General features: G+C 42.1%; 1 long non-coding RNA gene across 2 annotated transcripts in view; it reads right to left on the bottom strand.

Moving 5' to 3' along the window:
* The window catches only part of LOC105714251 (uncharacterized), a 99,489-nt gene that overhangs the window by 29,321 nt on the left and 51,777 nt on the right, over nt 1–18,391 (bottom strand). For both annotated transcript variants that reach the window (XR_001106774.2, XR_010338156.1), the window contains exon 3: nt 15,522–15,592. This is a non-coding gene — a long non-coding RNA (uncharacterized LOC105714251). The remainder of the gene's footprint in view (nt 1–15,521; nt 15,593–18,391) is intronic.

Below are 18,391 nucleotides of genomic sequence, written 5' to 3'. Positions count from 1 at the left end.
AAATCACCCTATCCAATGGGTAAGGTTGACCTCACATCTTTTTCAACTGAGGTTCTAGATCTTTAAGTTGATCTATTTCAAGAGGTTTACTGAAGCACCTAAAATCACTATGATTTCTTCAAAAGAAAGCTGTGCTGAAGCAAAACCAAATCAATTAAGAGTTTCTCTGTTGGAGAGCTTCAGGCTACTAACTCTTGAAGACATTTTAACCCGAGTGATTATTTCCTCCAGGTTATGAAAATCAATGTATTAGTCCCTCTATAGGGACTCTGCCTATGGGCTCACCACCTGTGACCAGAAACACTCTGTCCTAAAGTGAGGTGGCCTAGAGCAAGACGAAATTACCTGCTCTCTCTACTCCTACTCCAACAGGTCATGGGAAAAGAACAAAATGATCTATTAAAAACTGCAGCAGCTGTGCTACAGTTATAGGAGATGGCACTACGGAGATAAACCAGCTGATGGATACTCAAGACCTCTCTGTACTATTTTTGGAACTTCTTAGGAACCCATAATTATTTCAAAAAAAATTGAAAAACAAAACCCGCAGCTGTCTGAAAAAATTATCTTCAAACCAATCATGAGAAACAAAAGTCAAAACTCACGACTGCATAATTAGTCCCAGTTATGCTAGTTCTGTTCGTCATGCTTGGAGAAAGAAAGACCTTCAGTAGGGAAACCGAGAAATGATAGCACAAGTGCCGGGCCAGGCCTCTCCCTTGTTGGTTTAACTAATACGGAAGGGTAACATTTGTTATCTTAGAAACTAAGATGTAAACTAACAACCATAAATGACAAAATTAAGATTTATAAGTTAATCATTCTAAGATCTAGAAGGGAGACACACCCTATTTTATCCAAGCTAGAATTCTGTTGTTTGTAAGACACCTTATTATTTTAGGTATCATTATGAAAGAAACAAACTTTGCCAATTAACTATGACACAATGCATTAAAGAGAGCCTTGGGTGACAGTCAAACTAGTTCCTCACTGCTCTGTTCTGGGGGATTTGGCAGTTTCTTCTGCCTTGAGTTGCATTGCTTGCTGTGTGATCGGCAGTTCTTCTGAATGTAACTCAGTAACAAAACATAACACAGCTTCAGCTACTAACTTTCTAGTTGTTGCTGTGAAAGAAAAGGTAAGACTTTCATTGTTTCCCCAACTGTGAACATTTGCTTCACTAACATTAAATTTACTGTCTGCTTTTCTCATGCCTTTCTGTATGCCCAATAGCATTTTGTTTCATCACCAATAAAGTCTTATTTCAGTTATTGAGAGCATACTAAATGATAGGTACAGTCACTCTTCCATTCTCTATAGCCTATTTCTGACCAGTTTGCCTAGGAAATTCACTTGATCATGTATATTGAGTGCTTACCAACTTCCAGGCACAGCACTAGCTTGAGGTGATACAGCAATGAACAAGAGACAAATTCACTGCCCAGTCTAAAGGGGAAGGAAATACAGTCAAATAAATACATAATAGGCTCCTGCTGATGAGTGCTCGAGCAGTATAGAGAGGGCAGGCAATCCTGGGATATGTGGGTGGGAGTAGGTTTGGGGGCAACTTATTTTGTTTAGGGTGATCAGGAAAAGAAAGCCCCTCTGATCAAGGAGGCATTTAAACAAAGATCTAAAGGAAGAGAAGTAGTAGGTTCCACAAATATCTAGGCAACAGATGAGAGGGCAAGGCAGAGAAAACTTGTAAAAGAGACAGGAAGCCAGTGTCACCCCAGCAAAATGATGAAGGGAGAAAGAAGAGGGATCTGAGACTGACTGTGGTATTGATGGGAAAGCAGATCACATAGGACTTTCTAGCCCATTGTCTTTACAAGGGCTACGGTCTTGACTCTGAGAGAAATGGAAACCCATGTGAGGCTTTTTAATCAGTAGAGATCTAAGAATCTTTTCCAGAGTGATTTCAAAGGCAAGGGTAGAACAGGGCATCCAACTGATTACCTCCAGATAAAACATGACAGTGGCCTGACCTAGGTGGTAGCGGCGGAGATTGTTAAGTGGTCAGATTCTGGATATATTTTAAAAGAAGAGCAGACATGATTTGCTGATATGAAGTAGAAGCTAAAGAGAGGGGTCAACAGCAGCACGAGGATTTTGCAATTTTAAAATGGAACTGGGCTGAGCACGGTGGCTCACGCCTGTAATTCCAGCACTTTGGGAGGCCGAGGCAGGCAGATCATGAGGTCAAGAGATCGAGACCATCCTGGCCAACATGGTAAAACCCCGTCTCTACTAAAAAATACAAAAATTAGCTGGGCGTGGTGGTGCAAGCCTGTAGTCCCAGCTACTCAGGAGGCTGAGGCAAGAGAATTGCTTGAACCTGGGAGGCGGAGGTTGCAGTGAGCCAATATCACGCCACTGAACTCCAGTATGGTGCCTGGTGACAGAGTGAGACTCTGTCTCAAAAAAAAAAAAAAAAAAAAAAATGGCACTGACATTTACTAAGATAGGGCAGTTTGGGTTTGGCAGGGATGAGAAAGTCTATAGAAAGAAATGAAGAGAGTTAAGCTCTAGACATGCTAAGAGGTTTGAGATGCCAATCAGATACCCAAGCCGAGAGGTAGAAAAAACGGTTGAAATTGAGCAGAGTTCCAAGATAAAATCATCAGTGTTTAAGTGACATTTAGTGTCAAGGGACTAGATAATTTGGGAGTCATGACAGGTACAGAAGTTGTGGAGGCCTGAGGCACTTGAATATGAAGAGGCTGAGGCAATGCCAGGAGGATTAAAGAAGACTGGCATGGATCACCCTCTGGGTAGGCAATGGACCAAGTGTGGCATCAGCAAGGAGCCAAGTAAAGAAAAAAATGGTTTCAGGGAAGAGGGCAGGATTAGTTGAGCCAGATCCTGCCAGTAGGCTGAAAAAGATGAAGACTGGGGACTCAACAGTGAATTCGAAATGTGGAGGTCCTGGGTGATACTGACGGAGTCATTTGGGGATTGGGAGGAGAACACCAAGTCAACTGGAGTGAGGACTGCAGAACATGGAGGAGAGGTATGCGAGGCAGTAAATAGAGAACTCTTCAGAGATATGGTATAGTAGCTGCAAGAAGATATGGGTGGAAGAACAGATGACACCAGAGACCACAGGGACAACTGCAGGAATGACGGGATTCAGCGCACTGTCAATGCACTGAATGACAGGATGATGGGATTTAGTGCATTGTCAAGAGATGGGGCTTTGGTGGGGCACTACGGAAAAATAACCCATGAGCACCCATAAAAGTGTATCAGTAGGTCCCCAAGTACCAACATATGAAAGCTTTCTTCCAATTGCCTAATTCTATGTCATACGTCTGTTTAAAATCTTCTCTTTAGAGACAGGCTAGTTTGTTTTGCGCCATGACATTTTATTGCTGCCTTTGTCACACTGAGATATATAGCAAGCCCATGGGCCGATCCCAATATTTTACAACAAAGAAACAGACTTTGTTGTCGTTAATGTCACGCAGAGTGATCTGTGGCTATATATTGAAATACCTGGCAAACATTAAACTGTGTGTAATAAATGGTGCTTGCTTTTTGTTTACAAAGCTAAGAAACACAATGATTTGTAAGCAAGGTGCATCAACAGCAAATAATACTACAAAGCCACTACAGCAAATTTAATATCTGTACTTTCCGTAACTTAGTCACGTTGTTTGAAAACATCCAACTACATGGCTTACGCGGATTCATCATCCAGAATCACGAGACAAACTTCAGATTGATTTTCTCTCTGGCAGTGACACCAATCACTCTAGTCAGAGGCAGCCCCTGCCCCGCCTGCCCCAGGTGGTTCCTCTCTGGAATTCGCCAGCTGCACACACCAAGTAGAATCTATCCGTAGCCACAGACCTGAGGCTGACCTGAGTTCTCAATAATTGAGGACATCAGACCCCACCACTGAGTTTCTTAAACTCCAGGCAAAATAGGTGCCTGCAAATGACATCAACATTTATTCTAAAAATGCTATGTGAGCCGGGCGCGGTGGCTCACGCCTACAATCCCAGCACTTTGGGAGGCTGAGGTGGGCGGATCACAAGGTCAGGAGTTTGAGACCACCCTGGCCAATATGGTGAAACCCCATCTCTACTAAAAGTACAAAACTTAGCCAGGCGTGGAGGTGGGCGCCTGTAGTTCCAGCTACTCGGGAGGCTGAGGCAGGAGACTTGCTTGAACCCGGGAGGTGGAGGTTGCAGTGAGCCAAGATCGCGCCATTGCACTCCAGCCTGGGCGACAGAGCAAGACATCGTCTAAAAAAAAAAAAAAATGCTGTGTGGCATGTATTAGCTGTGAAAAGTAGCACCAAAATTCTCGGATCATTATCTGAAAACAAAAAAAATCGACTGGCTTTCCTAAATCAGTTTACCATAGAGGCAGGATAATAGAACACAGACTGGCCAGGTCTAATCCCAGCTACACCATTTACAAGCTGTGTATCTTTGTGCAATTCACTGAACATCTATGAGCTTCAGCTTTTTGTCTGTAAAATGAGTAACCAACAGTATCTTTTGCATACAGTTACGGGGTGGGGGTTAAGTTAATTGCTATATGCAATAATTATAATGAGGTATCATCTCCATCCACCTTGTAATTTAAAACTGACCACGAAAAATATACCATAAGTAGTCTGAGGACAGTCCAGGGAATTCACAAAACCAGGGGATAAGCATGTTCCATATTCTTGGGGTTTAACTTACACTACCAAAATCTAAGGACAATAAATAATGTAATTGGTAAAAATAATTTTTAAATTGGTTAAGCATGAAAACATAACTATAGTGAAGATTAGAATACAAAAAATTCCCACTTGAAGATAAGGCAGAGATTGGAAATAAATTGTGTATTTGCCTCTGGCCCTTTCAGGCTCACACCCTCTGAGGCTTAGTGCCCTCTTGTGAAACTGCAGAGGAACACTGGCATAAAACATCGTCGTCTGCTGAGTCACAGAGGAGAGTCACAACCAGCAGGGAAATCGTGATGGGAGGGCTCTCCCATATCGAATTCCCAAAGTGAGATGGAACAGACCTAGCAAAGTTTAGTGACTTGCCTAAGATTAAATAAATAGGAAGCAGTGGGGTTAGCAAGTAAATCAGGGTTACCAACTCCCAGCCCAGCCTTCTTTTTACCTTGCCCTGGGATGTGGGATCTCCAGTGGGAGACACCATGTTGTATGTACAGTTTCTTAACAAGAGTCTGGGAATGAGAGGACTGTGGTCTCCACCCTAAACCTCGTCAAAGCGCCCAGCCCTCTGTGCATTCCCTCACGACAGGGGACTCGGAGCTCCCAGGGATGCTCCTCCGGCGAGGCCTGTCACTACCTGTTCCCCTCACCTGTCCTTTACTTTTAGCTCCAGACTTAAGAGATAGGTGACACGAACCTGAAGGATGAGCAAGACAAAGAGAAGATGGCTCCCATTTTCAACACTACACATTTTAAGAGGAGCAAATACTAGAAGGAGGTGGTTGCAGGGTATGAAAAATTTAAATTTGTATCATCTATAAACTCCGGGCTCTGACAATCAGGGAAGAAAATATTGAATTTGCTTCTCCAACAAATATTTATTTTCAATCTTATGATTTACAGTGCAGTGGCTGGGCTCTGGGAGAGTAGAAATATACAGGACTGAGACCCTGCTCTCCAGAATTCATGATGGAATCGCAGAAACCGGGTATGAAGATTAGGAAAGATAATAAATAATATAAGACAACATGCCTTATATTATATACCTTAAGCTTTGCAGTGTTTTCTTCAAAGAAAATTTATGAGAAAGCCCAATATGTAAAACAGATAAAGTCAACTGTTTTGGTGGAAGCTAGAAAGAAGAGCCCTTGTAGGCAACTCTGCTCTCTGCTGCCCACCCCCAGCCTCAACCCCCCACACTGCCCAGCCTTCAGAGCCTTCAAGAAGGGGAGGCAGGCTGTGCTTTCAAAGGTAAGCAGCACTCCCATGAGCAGGAAGGGAAGGGTCCCCTAGGCAGGAAGGGCTGCCAAGACACAGGTGTGGAGGCGGGAATAATGCCGCAGGTGGACGGGCGCGGTGGCTCATGCTTGTAATCCCAGCACTCTGGGAGGCCGAGGTGGGCAGATCACCTAAAGTCAGGAGTTCAAGATCAGCCTGGCCAACATGGTGAAACCTTGTCTGTACTAAAAACACAAAAAAGTCAGCCAGGTGTGGTGGTGCGCACCTGTACTCTGGAGGCTGAGGCAGGAAAATCGCTTGAACCCAGAAGACAGAGGCCACAGTGAGCAGAGATCGCACCACTGCACTCCAGCCTGGATGAAAGAGTGGAAAGAGTGAGACTCCATCTCCCAAAAAAAAAAAAAAAAAAAAAAAAACCACACCTGTCAAAAACAGAAGTTCATGGGCGGGATAGTTAGAAAAAGCTGGTGCCATGTCTTCCCCTTTCTGAAATTCTAATCCTGAAGAGTACAAAGCAACTAAGCAGCTAGAAAGCTGTGCAGCAGTGGCCTGAGAAGGGCCCAATGAAGGGCACAGCTCTGGGACAGAGCTCTGGGGCATCACCCACTCTCAGGGAGAGCAGCAGGGAGCCACACTCCCCATCCCAACTCAGCTTCTGTCCCAGCGCTCATCCAAGGCTCCCCAGCCCACAGGATGATCCCTGTTAAAAGAAGCATGTGAAGATGGACGAATCTGAACCAAGATTCCCCAAAGAACAAAAATAACTAACACAATCAAAGACAGAAGCCACGGAAGGTTGTAGAACATGTGCCTCTATTGACCATAGCAGACATTTCTCAGCAACCCCTTCCCCCGCCACTTCCCTGACTTTGCCATGTGAGGATGCAGGTCCAGGGGGCCAAATCAACCAGTTTTTCAAGAGAAAAAAAAACAACACGGCAGTGTTTATAATTGTGTGGACCATGGAGAACGTGTCTACAGGCCAGAGTGCAGTTCCTATATTAGAAGTGGGGTCTGAGTTTATCTTGCCTACTGCACTGGCCCCAGCATCTTGCTCTAGGTTTAACAAAGGTAGGTGCTCAATACCTATCTGTTAAATCAGTATATGAGAACCAAATAATAGGTTAAGCAGCAAATTGTAAGCCAACGTCGTTCCTCCCTCCTCCATTAAAGAAATACTACAGCTTAAGAGAGGTAGATGGAGTAGCAGGTTGTAAGTAATGGGAAATCTACACATAAGTTACTCACCAAGTCACTATTAACAGTGGTAATTATACTAACAGGGTTAGTGTAATTGCCCTCCACATCACATTTCTTCAAGCTCTGCAGTTATGCTGTTATGTTTACCTCAATCTCAATCTAATGCTTTTTATCCTCTTTTCCCTTCTCACATTTTTTAAAGACCTCACTTGGGGATTTACCAGGGAAAAACCATGAAAGTCACAAAGTAAATGGGGGAGAGGGGATATATACATACTTCCGTATCAGGATGGCAAGGATCACTACATCTATTTCCACCTTCAGAAAGGTGATAAGACCTGAGCTCTGAGTCTCTGCCCTTCAGAATCTTGGTCCTTGTCACAGAACTGAAAGGGATGCCTTTCTACTCCTGGGGTTGCTAGGACCATCTTTGGCGCTCTCACATCAAAGTGTATTCTTGAGGTTTTTGAGATATATCCCAAGTCTCTGCTCTCAGCAGCTCCAGCTGGAGTTTACAGAAAATGTGAAGTTGTAGAAGTCAATAGTTCAGAGATAAACAGGGTAAGGTGAATCCTGTACACCAGAATGAAAACAAATCTCAAAAGGTAATACAGAGATGGCACCAGGCACCCAACCACTGAAGAGAGATACTTCATCAGATGTTCAGAGCAAAAACCAAAGTGTCCCAGAAATGAGGAGATCCTAGAATTGCTGAAGAAATTCTTGATCATCTTGCTGAGAGAATGCAACAGACAAGTGTCGCGTGGAGATGGTGCTGTATCAAGAAGCCATAAAGGACAACGGAAGCAGTGGGCCAACTTTTAGAAGAGACAGGCTTCATAGGAAATGGCCCTTCACTGGAGGGTTTATGACAGCCAAATCTAGCTAGATCAGGAATTTCTATCTGTGCCCCTTCTTGAATACTGCTTCTACTTTCCATCCTGAACTGGCCCCATACCCTGCAGGCTGCTGTACTTGACCTCCATATATATTCAGCTCTTCCTCTGACCTTTTAAGAACACCAACTGCATCCTAAAATAAGATTTGTGCTTTGTCTATTTCTGCTGCCTTTAAAAAATGTATTTGTAATCCCAGCACTTTAGAAAGCCGAGGTGGGCAGATCAATTGAGGTCAGGAGTTAGAAACCAGCCTGGCCAACATGGTAAAATCCGATTCTCCACTAAAAACACAAAAATTAGCCGGGTGTGGTGGTATGCCTCTGTAGTCCCAGCTACTCGGGAGGCTGAGGTGGGAGGATCGCTTGAGCCTGGAAGGTGGAAGCTGCAGTGAGCCAAAATCGTACCACTGCACTTGTAATCAGTTTCAAAAGTTATCTCCATTGTGCTCATCTTGTTTCATCTGGCCCCTCCACATTGTTTTTTCTCCCTCCTAAATGTCTCACTCAAGAGTCACCCTGTTAGAGGCACATATAAGACTTTTTTTTTTGAGACGGAGTTTCACTCTCGTTACCCAGGCTGGAGTGCAATGGCGCTATCTCGGCTCACCGCAACCTCCGCCTCCTGGGTTCAGGCAATTCTCCTGCCTCAGCCTCCTGAGTAGCTGGGATTACAGGCATGCGCCACCATGCCCAGCTAATTTTTTTGTATTAGTAGAGACGGGGTTTCACCATGTTGACCAGGATGGTCTCGATCTCTTGACCTCGTGATCCACCCGCCTCGGCCTCCCAAAGTGCTGGGATTACAGGCTTGAGCCACCGCACCCGGCCACATATAAGATTTTAACTCAGGCCAAGTCAAAAAAAAATTGTGTGCAACAAGGTACATATACTATACAGTTAACACTATTGTACTGGACACTTAAAATGGGTAAGATGATCAGTTTTATGGCAAGTTTTTTTTTTTAAACCCCAATGAGAAAAATTGTACAAAGTCCTCTGGAGAGATTAGAATTCTAGGGGAAAAAAAAAGACCCTGAGTGAAAGCTACTTACCACCCTTTTCACTACCTTCTCTCACCTCAAGAGGTTAAAAAAGATCAATAGGAAAATAGACAAGCCATTGAAAATGTAAGTATTTTCAGGCCAACAGTTGGGGTTTTTTATTTGTTTGTTTTAGTTTGTTTGTTTTTTGAGACGAGTCTCGCTCTATTACCAGGCTGGAGTGCAGTGCCCTGATCTCAGCTCACTGCAACCTCCAACTCCCTGATTCAAGCGATTCTCCTGCCTCAGCCTCCCGAGTAGCTGGGATTACAGGCACCTGCCACTGCACCCAGCTAATTTTTGTTTGTTTTTTTTTTCAGTAGAGACAGGGTTTCACCATGTTGGCCAGATGGTCTCGATCTCTTGACCTCGTGATCCGCCTGCCATGGCCTCCCAAAGTGTTGAGATTACAGGCGTGAGCCACCACGTCCGGCCTACAACTCTACATTTTCAAAAAAGGTATGGGGGGAGATCTGTCTTTTTAAATATTGAACTTTAGTATTTATAACTGAAAAGACATTACCAATTCACGATGTTTTATACCTTCACATACTTTCTTTTTTGGTAGAGATGATGGTGGTATCTTTTTAAAATATAATTTTAAGAGGGCAGTGATTTTCCAGGTAACCAAAGCACCTGTCGCAATTAAAACTGAGAAGCAGACACGTAGGCTTGTCTTAGGACTATGATAAAATGTTTCATTTTATAAAAATCAGCAGCCAAGACTGTTCCATTTGCTGTTCCCTCTACCTGCCCCTCCAGTTCTGGCTAAATCCCTTCCATTCTCTTCTTTCAAATTTCTTAAGGTCCCTAACACAGCCTACTCTTTGTTAATGCTCCCACATCACAGCTTCATCTGTTTCATTCACTTACCACAGTTACCTTCTACTGAGATTTCCTCCATCTAGAACATAAGCTCCATCCCAGGGCCAGGTCCTTGCCTCACCCTCTCTGCTTCACCCCACTGTCTAATGCAATGTGGTGCTTTCTAGCCATGTGCTCTAAAGGATTTCTGGCATGCTGAATGAATCACTGTTGGTTTGTTTTACATTCTTCCCTACTGTGCCATTCTTCACAAACCTTCCCATTCTCTACTTTCCAGGTTTCTTCTCTCGTACCAGCTCTATCCTATCTCTTCATTCATTTTCGTGCCCTGACATTTGGAGATAAGTCACCAGAAATGCCTAAAAATGATGTATTGCCCCAGATACCATGGTTCTGTTACCTTTTGCAAGGTTGGGATGGCGGATGGGATTACAGCCAACTGCTAAGCCTTGAACAACTCAAACGTGAGTCTTGAGGCACAATCTAAACGTTTAAAAATAGACCTCTAAGGGTTTTATTATCAAGAACCCCATATAATGCGATTGGATGCCAACAAGGCAGTATTCTTATGGAGCGTTATATTCTGTCTTTGCCACCCCACTATCTTTATATGCCTAGTAAGAATGTAAATAATGTGAATATACTGTAGCACTCCTTACTGTGTTGATGCTATCTAAAGCCTGGGGGCAATTTAATAGCAGCCTCTACAGAACTTGAACAAAGTACACTTCAGCAGAATGGCCCCCAGCTAATTATTACCTCCACGATAGAAAGCTTAACTGGAAATGGAAGGGGCCAAAATGACACTATGAGAAATTCACGCTCGAGAAAAAGAAGTATATCCTAAAAGTGAAAACCTAAAAAACAATGGATCTCGAACTTGGACCCGGCACAATGGCTCCTACAAAGACGGGTGGCGAGAAGAAATAGGGCAGTTCTGCCATCAACGAGGTGGTGACCCAAGAATACACCGTCGACATTCACAACCGCATCCATTGAGTAGGTTTCAAGAAGCGTGCCCCTCAGCCACTCAGGGAGATTCGGAAATTTGCAGTGAAGGAGACGGGAACCCCAGATGTGCGCATTGATACCAGACTCAACAAAGCTGTCTGGGCCAAAGGAATAAGTAATGTCCCACACCGAATCTGTGTGTAGTTGTCCAGAAAACGCAATGAGGATGAAGATCACCAAATAAGCTCTACACTTTGGTTACCTAGGTACCTGTTACCACTTTCAAAAATCTGACAGTCAATGTGGATGAGAACTAATTGCTGACCAACAAATACATCAAGTAAAGTTATAAAATTGCAAAAACAAACAAACAAAAACCCATGAATCTCTGAAACCACATGTAAAACCTTTTTCTTAGTAAGCAATAGTTTCTATTCTTTGAGATGTCTAGAATATTTAGACACACCTATTTGCAGGAATGAGTGAATACATGTCAATGCAGCGGGGAGGACTTTGGTTTTCTTTTCTTTTCGGTGTTAAATTTTAAGTCATTTGTTGCTCAATGTCAGCACTGTGGCCATATGGGATCAGAACACTTGGTTGGGGAGGGCGGTTTTGCGGGGGCGGGGATCCTGTGCATCATCGGGTATTTAGGCTCCATTACTGGCCTCCACTCACTACATGCCAGTAGCATCTCCCCAGTCCCCAACCAAAACCCCAAACACTATGCAAACATTGTCAAATGCCCTCAAATGGACAAAGTCACCTTCAGTTGAGAACCACTGCTTTAAGTCCCCAAACACGCCAATCTGTGCACCCTTTCCTTATCATCCTCCACCCAACAGAAGCCAAACTCACCGACCTATGAAGTGTCTTTCATACCAATAAATTTACTTCAACGAACAGTTACGAAACTTAAAAGAAACCGTAAGCAGAATGGATAACCTGCTTCCAGGAGAGCACAGAAGAGGCACTCAAATGTTGGTTCCCACTTTCCCTTTCTGTTAAGGAATTCATAACTTCTGAAGCAAATACCTGTCCCTTCTAGGCACCTGATTTCAAAGGTATGTACATGTATTTTGAGTATGACATTATATTCAAAATAACATGACTAAAGACTATGATTCTATTTTCTCTCCTAAGAGGAATGCAATTTTTAATTTTTAGGAAGAGCACCTGAACTAAATAAATAAGTAGCACATTAAAGGAAATACTTTTTACACTTTGATGAATTCTTGCCAGGCATGGTCTTAAAAAAACACAGCACCTTCAACAACGATGTCTAATAATAACACCTCATATACCCCACAGTACTGAGAGCCTCCCACCCAAGTTTCTATGGTGATTCTTGAACTCAAATGGTTTGATTTCCAACTACCTAGTAATCTGAAGAAAATCCCTGTCTTCATTCCTTCAAGTATTGTTTTTTTTTTTTTCTGGGGAATGAGATTAGGACCCTACAACTTATAATAATAAATTTTCTTTCAATTTAATTAAGAAATTTGGCTCAGAACCTTCTCAAGTTTTAATGGACTAAGGATAAGAATTCTAGACTGATATTTTCTAAGACTCTTTCCCATTGTTATAATCAGGAAATACTAGATATTGTTCAAGTAGAGGCAGAGTGTAAGCATGCCACATAGTTGAAAAATCATCAGCAAAATATTAATCACAGCTGAAACCTGACATACACTCTCTCATGTTCCTTAGGTACAATACATTCCAGTGATTAAAAATACATTCCATTTCCTCTAAGTGCAAATTCAATCTGTCAAACTGGATGACAGCACTGTAAAGCTGCTGAAATTCTGAAACCTAACCTGCTCAACATCCTCAACAGCCCTTCTCCAAAGAAAAGTGAAGAAAAATGTATTTTTTTGAGATGTGGAAACATCTTAAAATTACTTAAGAATGATTTCAAAATAACCCCCTAATAAACTGCTTAATGTGAACAGCATTTCAAATTCCTAGTCTCATTTTAAATCTCCACCTTTGTTGTAAATGGTACCCAAATAAAAATTTCCTTGTGCTCCTGAGAATACTATAGGGTTTAAGATCTACTGCAGGATCCCCCTAGCAGACACTGGCATACATCCTTGAAAACTGTGGGTTGTATCTTTAAAAGGTGTCAAAGGAAAAGCAGATGAAATGCTGTAATCTCCACCCACTGTCACTTAAGACTTACGGCCCACACACTCCACAGGCCCAGCCAGCATCCTGCATCCACCCTTTTTTTTTCAAGCCCAATGCATTAGACCATGGAAACTCAGGATGTGTGGCCACAACGGCTCCTGCTCTGGATCCAGCTGGCCCACCACGTGGCGTGGCCGTGACCTTAGTCACACTTCCCCCTGACATCCTGTGAGTGGGCTCAAGCTGGAGCCAGACCTTCCCACCGTGCTGCCAGCCCTGCTCCTGGAAATGACAAAACCCCGCTCCCTAAAACATTCCATTCTCCACTTACACCAACAGAGCTTCCTGCTCCCCACCCCTCCTGAACAACAGGTCTTTGAATATCATTCACCACCCTGGTAACACCTTTAACCATTTAGCCATTAGCTATTAAGGGACATATGCACAACTTCCCTTCGGAGTTTCATAGAAGCCTGTTGTCTTGATTTTCACACTTTTAAAACTATTATCACAAGAATCACTTCTACAGGAATTATAAGAATATGCAACATTCAAAATCGAAAACATGGCACTGCAAAATTTGCACAACAAAGCTCTTCTTTAGAGAAGTATCTCTTAATTTAGTGGAGAGGGTGTCTGCTAGATTCAGATTTACATAAGCAGTATCTTCCTGGTCCTCTTCTAAGCTGGACTAAAAGATTTCAGAAATTGTTGACATACTATGTATGTATAACTCTTATCTTTGAAAAGGAACTATCATTTTAATAAAAAGGTGAATGAGAAAAAAAGACTCCCAACTTAGTTTTAGCTGTAGAGTCAAGAAGCAAGTTTTTGTTTCATCTGACGGTAAGGTAATGCTTTTAATTGGCAGCATTAACCCCACCTTACTCCTAAAACGTGTCTGTGGATCCTAAGGATGCTTTTCCAAGCAAAGAGGTAAAGCTGGGTAGAGTGGCGCTGAGGGGGCTGTTAAGATGCCCATTGTTTAGACTCATATACTTCTCCATATTCAAAATCAAACAGAGGTTCCAGTTCTACACAGGATGGACAGAGTCAGCACATGCCACCCTGTGTTTCCCAGGGCCCACAACTCTGAACCTCAGAGAGAATGCTTGGAGCAGCTATACGAGGACTCTGAAAAGTAAGCAGGAGCAGGCACATTAAGAAGGAGGACCAGAGGCCGGGCGCGGTGGCTCACGCCTGTAATCCCAGCACTTCGGGAGGCCGAGACGGGTGGATCACGAGGTCAAGAGATTGAGACCATCCTGGTCAACATGGTGAAACCCCGTCTCTACTAAAAATACAAAAATTAGCTGGGCATGGTGGTGCACGCCTGTAGTCCCAGCTACTTGGGAGGCTGAGGCAGGAGAATTGCTTGACCCCGGGAGGCGGAGGTTGCGGTGAGCCGAGATCGCGCCATTGCACTCCAGCCTGGGTAACAACAGCGAGACTCCATCTCAAAAAAAAAAAAAAAAAAAAAAGAAGGAAGACCAGAACATGAAAGACCACTCAACTGACAGTTCCTTCTTCTTTTTTCATCAGTGTGCCCAAGCCTGCTCTCAACACACTGTCGGCAGACCCTGGGTGCTGACAGAATAGAGTGGGAAATCCTGTTTTTTCCTTTTCTCTGTTCTCTCAGGCCACAGTCCCCAAGGAACCCTGCAGTGGCTACAGCAGCCAGCATCAAGGGGAGCCTGCAAAGACAGGAACTCTGAGGGAGGAAAACCTTCCTCTGGATTCAGCAGAGACATGGTTCCAAGAAAGTGGGGCCAAATCCCACTGTTTTTGGTGTTTCTGTCCTCCAGGGGCTTGGCCCTGGGGACATGGGCACAGTTATGAAAGGACATGGCAAAGTAGAGTAACTAAAGTCCAAGATTCCTAGTTAAATGACCCAGAAGGGAAGCCTTATGCAACTGTAATGAACTAGAGAGCACAAAGGGAGAGATAAAGATATAAAGAAGAACCGTTGGAAACTGTAGAGCTCGAGAAAGAGACTCCATAAAGTTGCTTATCAACTTGCAGGCTCACTCCTCAGATCGACACTTGTGGACCTCATCGAAACAGCCTACCAATGACTTTGAGAACTGAAGCACCTAGCTCCTAGATTGGCCACTGTGGGACACACACACGATACATTCAAATGGCTCTGCAAATGCTAACACAGGACCACAGCTCACAGATGGTGGGTTGCAACTTGTTCTCTGAACCTAACCATTATCAACTACCTACTACAACAAAAACACTGACCTTCTTCATAGGATTTAGACAAGATCCAGAGTTTCATAACATAATATTCAAAATGCCCTGGATAAATTCAAAATTACTCAGCATGGAAAAATGCAATCAACAGGCGCCAAGGCTGACATGACAGACATTTGGACTATGTGACAAAAACTTAAGTCAATTATTACAAAAAAATGCTCCAGCAACCAATTCTAAGCCATCTTGAAACCTATGGAAGAGACAGTCTGGGCAAAGAAATAAAAGATATATGAAGAACTGTTGTAAACTGTAGAACTGAACAATAAAATAACCAAAATAAAAAACTCACCAGGATGGGCTCAATGGCATCATGGATATAAGTCAGCAAACTTGAAGATGAATATATAGAAATAAGCCAATCTGAACAAGAAAGAGAAAAAAAGATTTAAAATAAAACACAAACAGGGCCTCAGGGGACAATAAGAGAAGGTCTGCCATTTGTGTCATAGAAGTCCCAGAAAAAGAGAAAGAAAGCTATGCTGTACTGGAAAAATATTGCACAAAATAATGGCTGCAGACTTCATAAATTTCACAAGACACATATATGTACAAATTCAAAAACCAGAGTGAACCTCATCTACGATTAACCCCCCAAAACCATGCTATAAACCAGAGATGAAAGCAACATTCCTGAAAGCAGGGAGAGAAAAAATGCCCTATCATCTGTTGGGCACAAAAAGTCAAATGGTTATAGATTTGTCACTAGAAACCATAGAGGAAAAAAGAAGTGGCACAATATTTTTAAAGCATTGAAGGAAAAGAAACATAATATGGAATTCTATATCCAGCAAATGTATCCTTCAATAAAGGTGAAATACAGATAATGTAATAAAAGACAGGAGGACAAAGGAACCTATATGGTGGTAAGGTTTCTACAATCCACTTAAAGTGATAACATGTCCATTCAAAGTGATTCTAAGTTGACTGTGAATGATTCTAGTTGATTATGCAAATTGTAATCCCTAAAGCAGGCACTAAAAAAATAAAACACTGAAATATTCAAATAGCTCAAAAAAACACAGAATAGGAAAAACAGAGGAACAAAAAGAGAGAATAAACAGAAGGCATAAATCCAAACATATCAAGTATTACATTAAACTGAAATGGTCTAAATACAAGAATTAAAGGCAGAGACTGTGAGAATGAATAAATAAGTGTGAACCAACCACATGCTGTCTAACCAAAACTCACTTGAAATATAATTTAGGCAGGTAGGTTAAGAGCAGAAGGATGAAAAAAGTGTAACTTGCAAGCTGCTGAAAACAAAGCTAGCGTGTCTACATTTAGACAATGCACATTTGAAGAAAGCCAAATGCCAGGGACAAAAAAGAACAACACATAATAATAAAAGTATCAATTTGCCAAGAGGACATGGCAATCCTACCCAACAAATGACCTTCAAAATGCACAAAGCAAAAACTGACAGAATACAAAGGAGAAATAGGTAAATCTACAGTTGTAACTGCAGACTTCAACACTCTTCTCAGTAATATATTTCAAAAAAACAGAAAACAGCACAAATCAATTAAATTTAATGTTTATAAAATACTCTAACCCAGGGGTCCCCAACCCCCAGACCATGGACCAGTACCTGAACGGGTCGCACAGCAATTTTCTGTAGGCAGCTTAGCAGGCGAGTGAGCATACTACCTGAGCTCTGCCTTTTATCAGATCAGAGCAGAAACATTAGATTCTCATAGGAGTCCAAACCCTATTGTGAACTGCGAAAAAGAGGAATCTAGGTTTTGTACTCCTTATGAGAATCTAATGCTTGATGATCTGAGGTGGAACAATTTCATCTCGAAGCCATCCCCCCGACCCACTCATCCCTCCCACCCCCACGCCAATCTATGGAAAAATTGTCTTCCATGAAACCAGTCCCTGGTGCCAAAATGGTATACTCACCAAGATAGACCATACTCTAAAGAATAAACCTTTAATAAATTGAGAAGAACTGAAATAATACACAGTATGTCATCTGGTCATGATAAAATTAAACTAGCAATCAACAACAGAAAGAAAAGGAAAATTTCCAAATACATGGAAATTATACAACACACTTCTAAATAATCTATCAGTCAAAGGGAAAGTCTCAAGTGAAAAAAAAATTGAACAAAATGGAAAAATAATATATCAAAATGTGTGATACAGCTGAAATAGTGCTTATAGATAAATTTACAACATTAAATGTTTATATTAGAAACCAAGGAAGGTCTCTAATCAATAATCTAAGCCTCCACCTAAGTAAGTTAGAAAACGAAGAGCAAAATACAGTCAAAGCAAGAAGGAAATGGAAAGCAGAAAGCAATGAAATTGAAAAAAGAAAAAAAAAATGAAACCAAAAGCTGATTCTTTGAAAATATCAATACAATTGTTAAAGCTCCAGAAAGACTGATAAAAAATAAAAAGGAAACACAACTTAGGAATGAAAGAGGGAATATCACTACAGATCATAGACATTAAAAGAAGGGAATGTTTATAAATGTGATGGATAATGCTACTAGTATTTTTTTGATGAATTTATTTTGTCTATGTTTATAAGGGATACTGGTCTGTTGTAGTTTCGTCACCATTGTTTTGTTTTTTTTACTGTCATTGGTATCAGGGTAATGTTGGTCTTATAAAATAAGTTGGAATGTTTTCCCTCTTATTCTAGAAGAGACTGTCAATTCTTCCCTAAATGTTAGAATTTATGACTGAAACCATCTGGGTCTGAAGATCCCTTTTTCAGGAGGTTTTAAACCATGAATTTCATTTTATTAATGGTTATAGTAGGACTATTCAGGTTATCAATTTCATCTTAGGTTAGTTCTTGCTGAAATCTAAAGTTTCATTCAGTTAATGGATCCTTTTGAATTACAGAAGAGACCACCTGATCTGGGATCTTCCAGATTGTCACAGACAAGTTCCCAATCTTCTTGGCAGCAATCAGATAATGGGTAAGGGGAGCTTATGGTTGGGGAAAGCCGAGGGGAGGATGCTGATGGGTTAAATTTCAGCTTTCCAGCTTCAGAGCCTGGGCTGTCACACACCACAGTGGTTAGTGCAGCCATCCAAATTCCTATTGGCTGGCCAGGGCAAAGGATTTGAAATGTTTCATTCTATGAAATGAGCTAGAAACTGTGTGGCTGGAGGTGGGGTCGGGGTGGAGGGTGGAGA

Source organism: Aotus nancymaae, unplaced genomic scaffold, assembly GCF_030222135.1.
Source record: "Aotus nancymaae isolate 86718 unplaced genomic scaffold, 86718_ANA_hifiasm-v0.15.2.pri h1tg000058l, whole genome shotgun sequence".
NCBI lineage: Eukaryota > Metazoa > Chordata > Mammalia > Primates > Aotidae > Aotus > Aotus nancymaae.
This window is presented reverse-complemented; position numbering and strand designations above follow the sequence as displayed.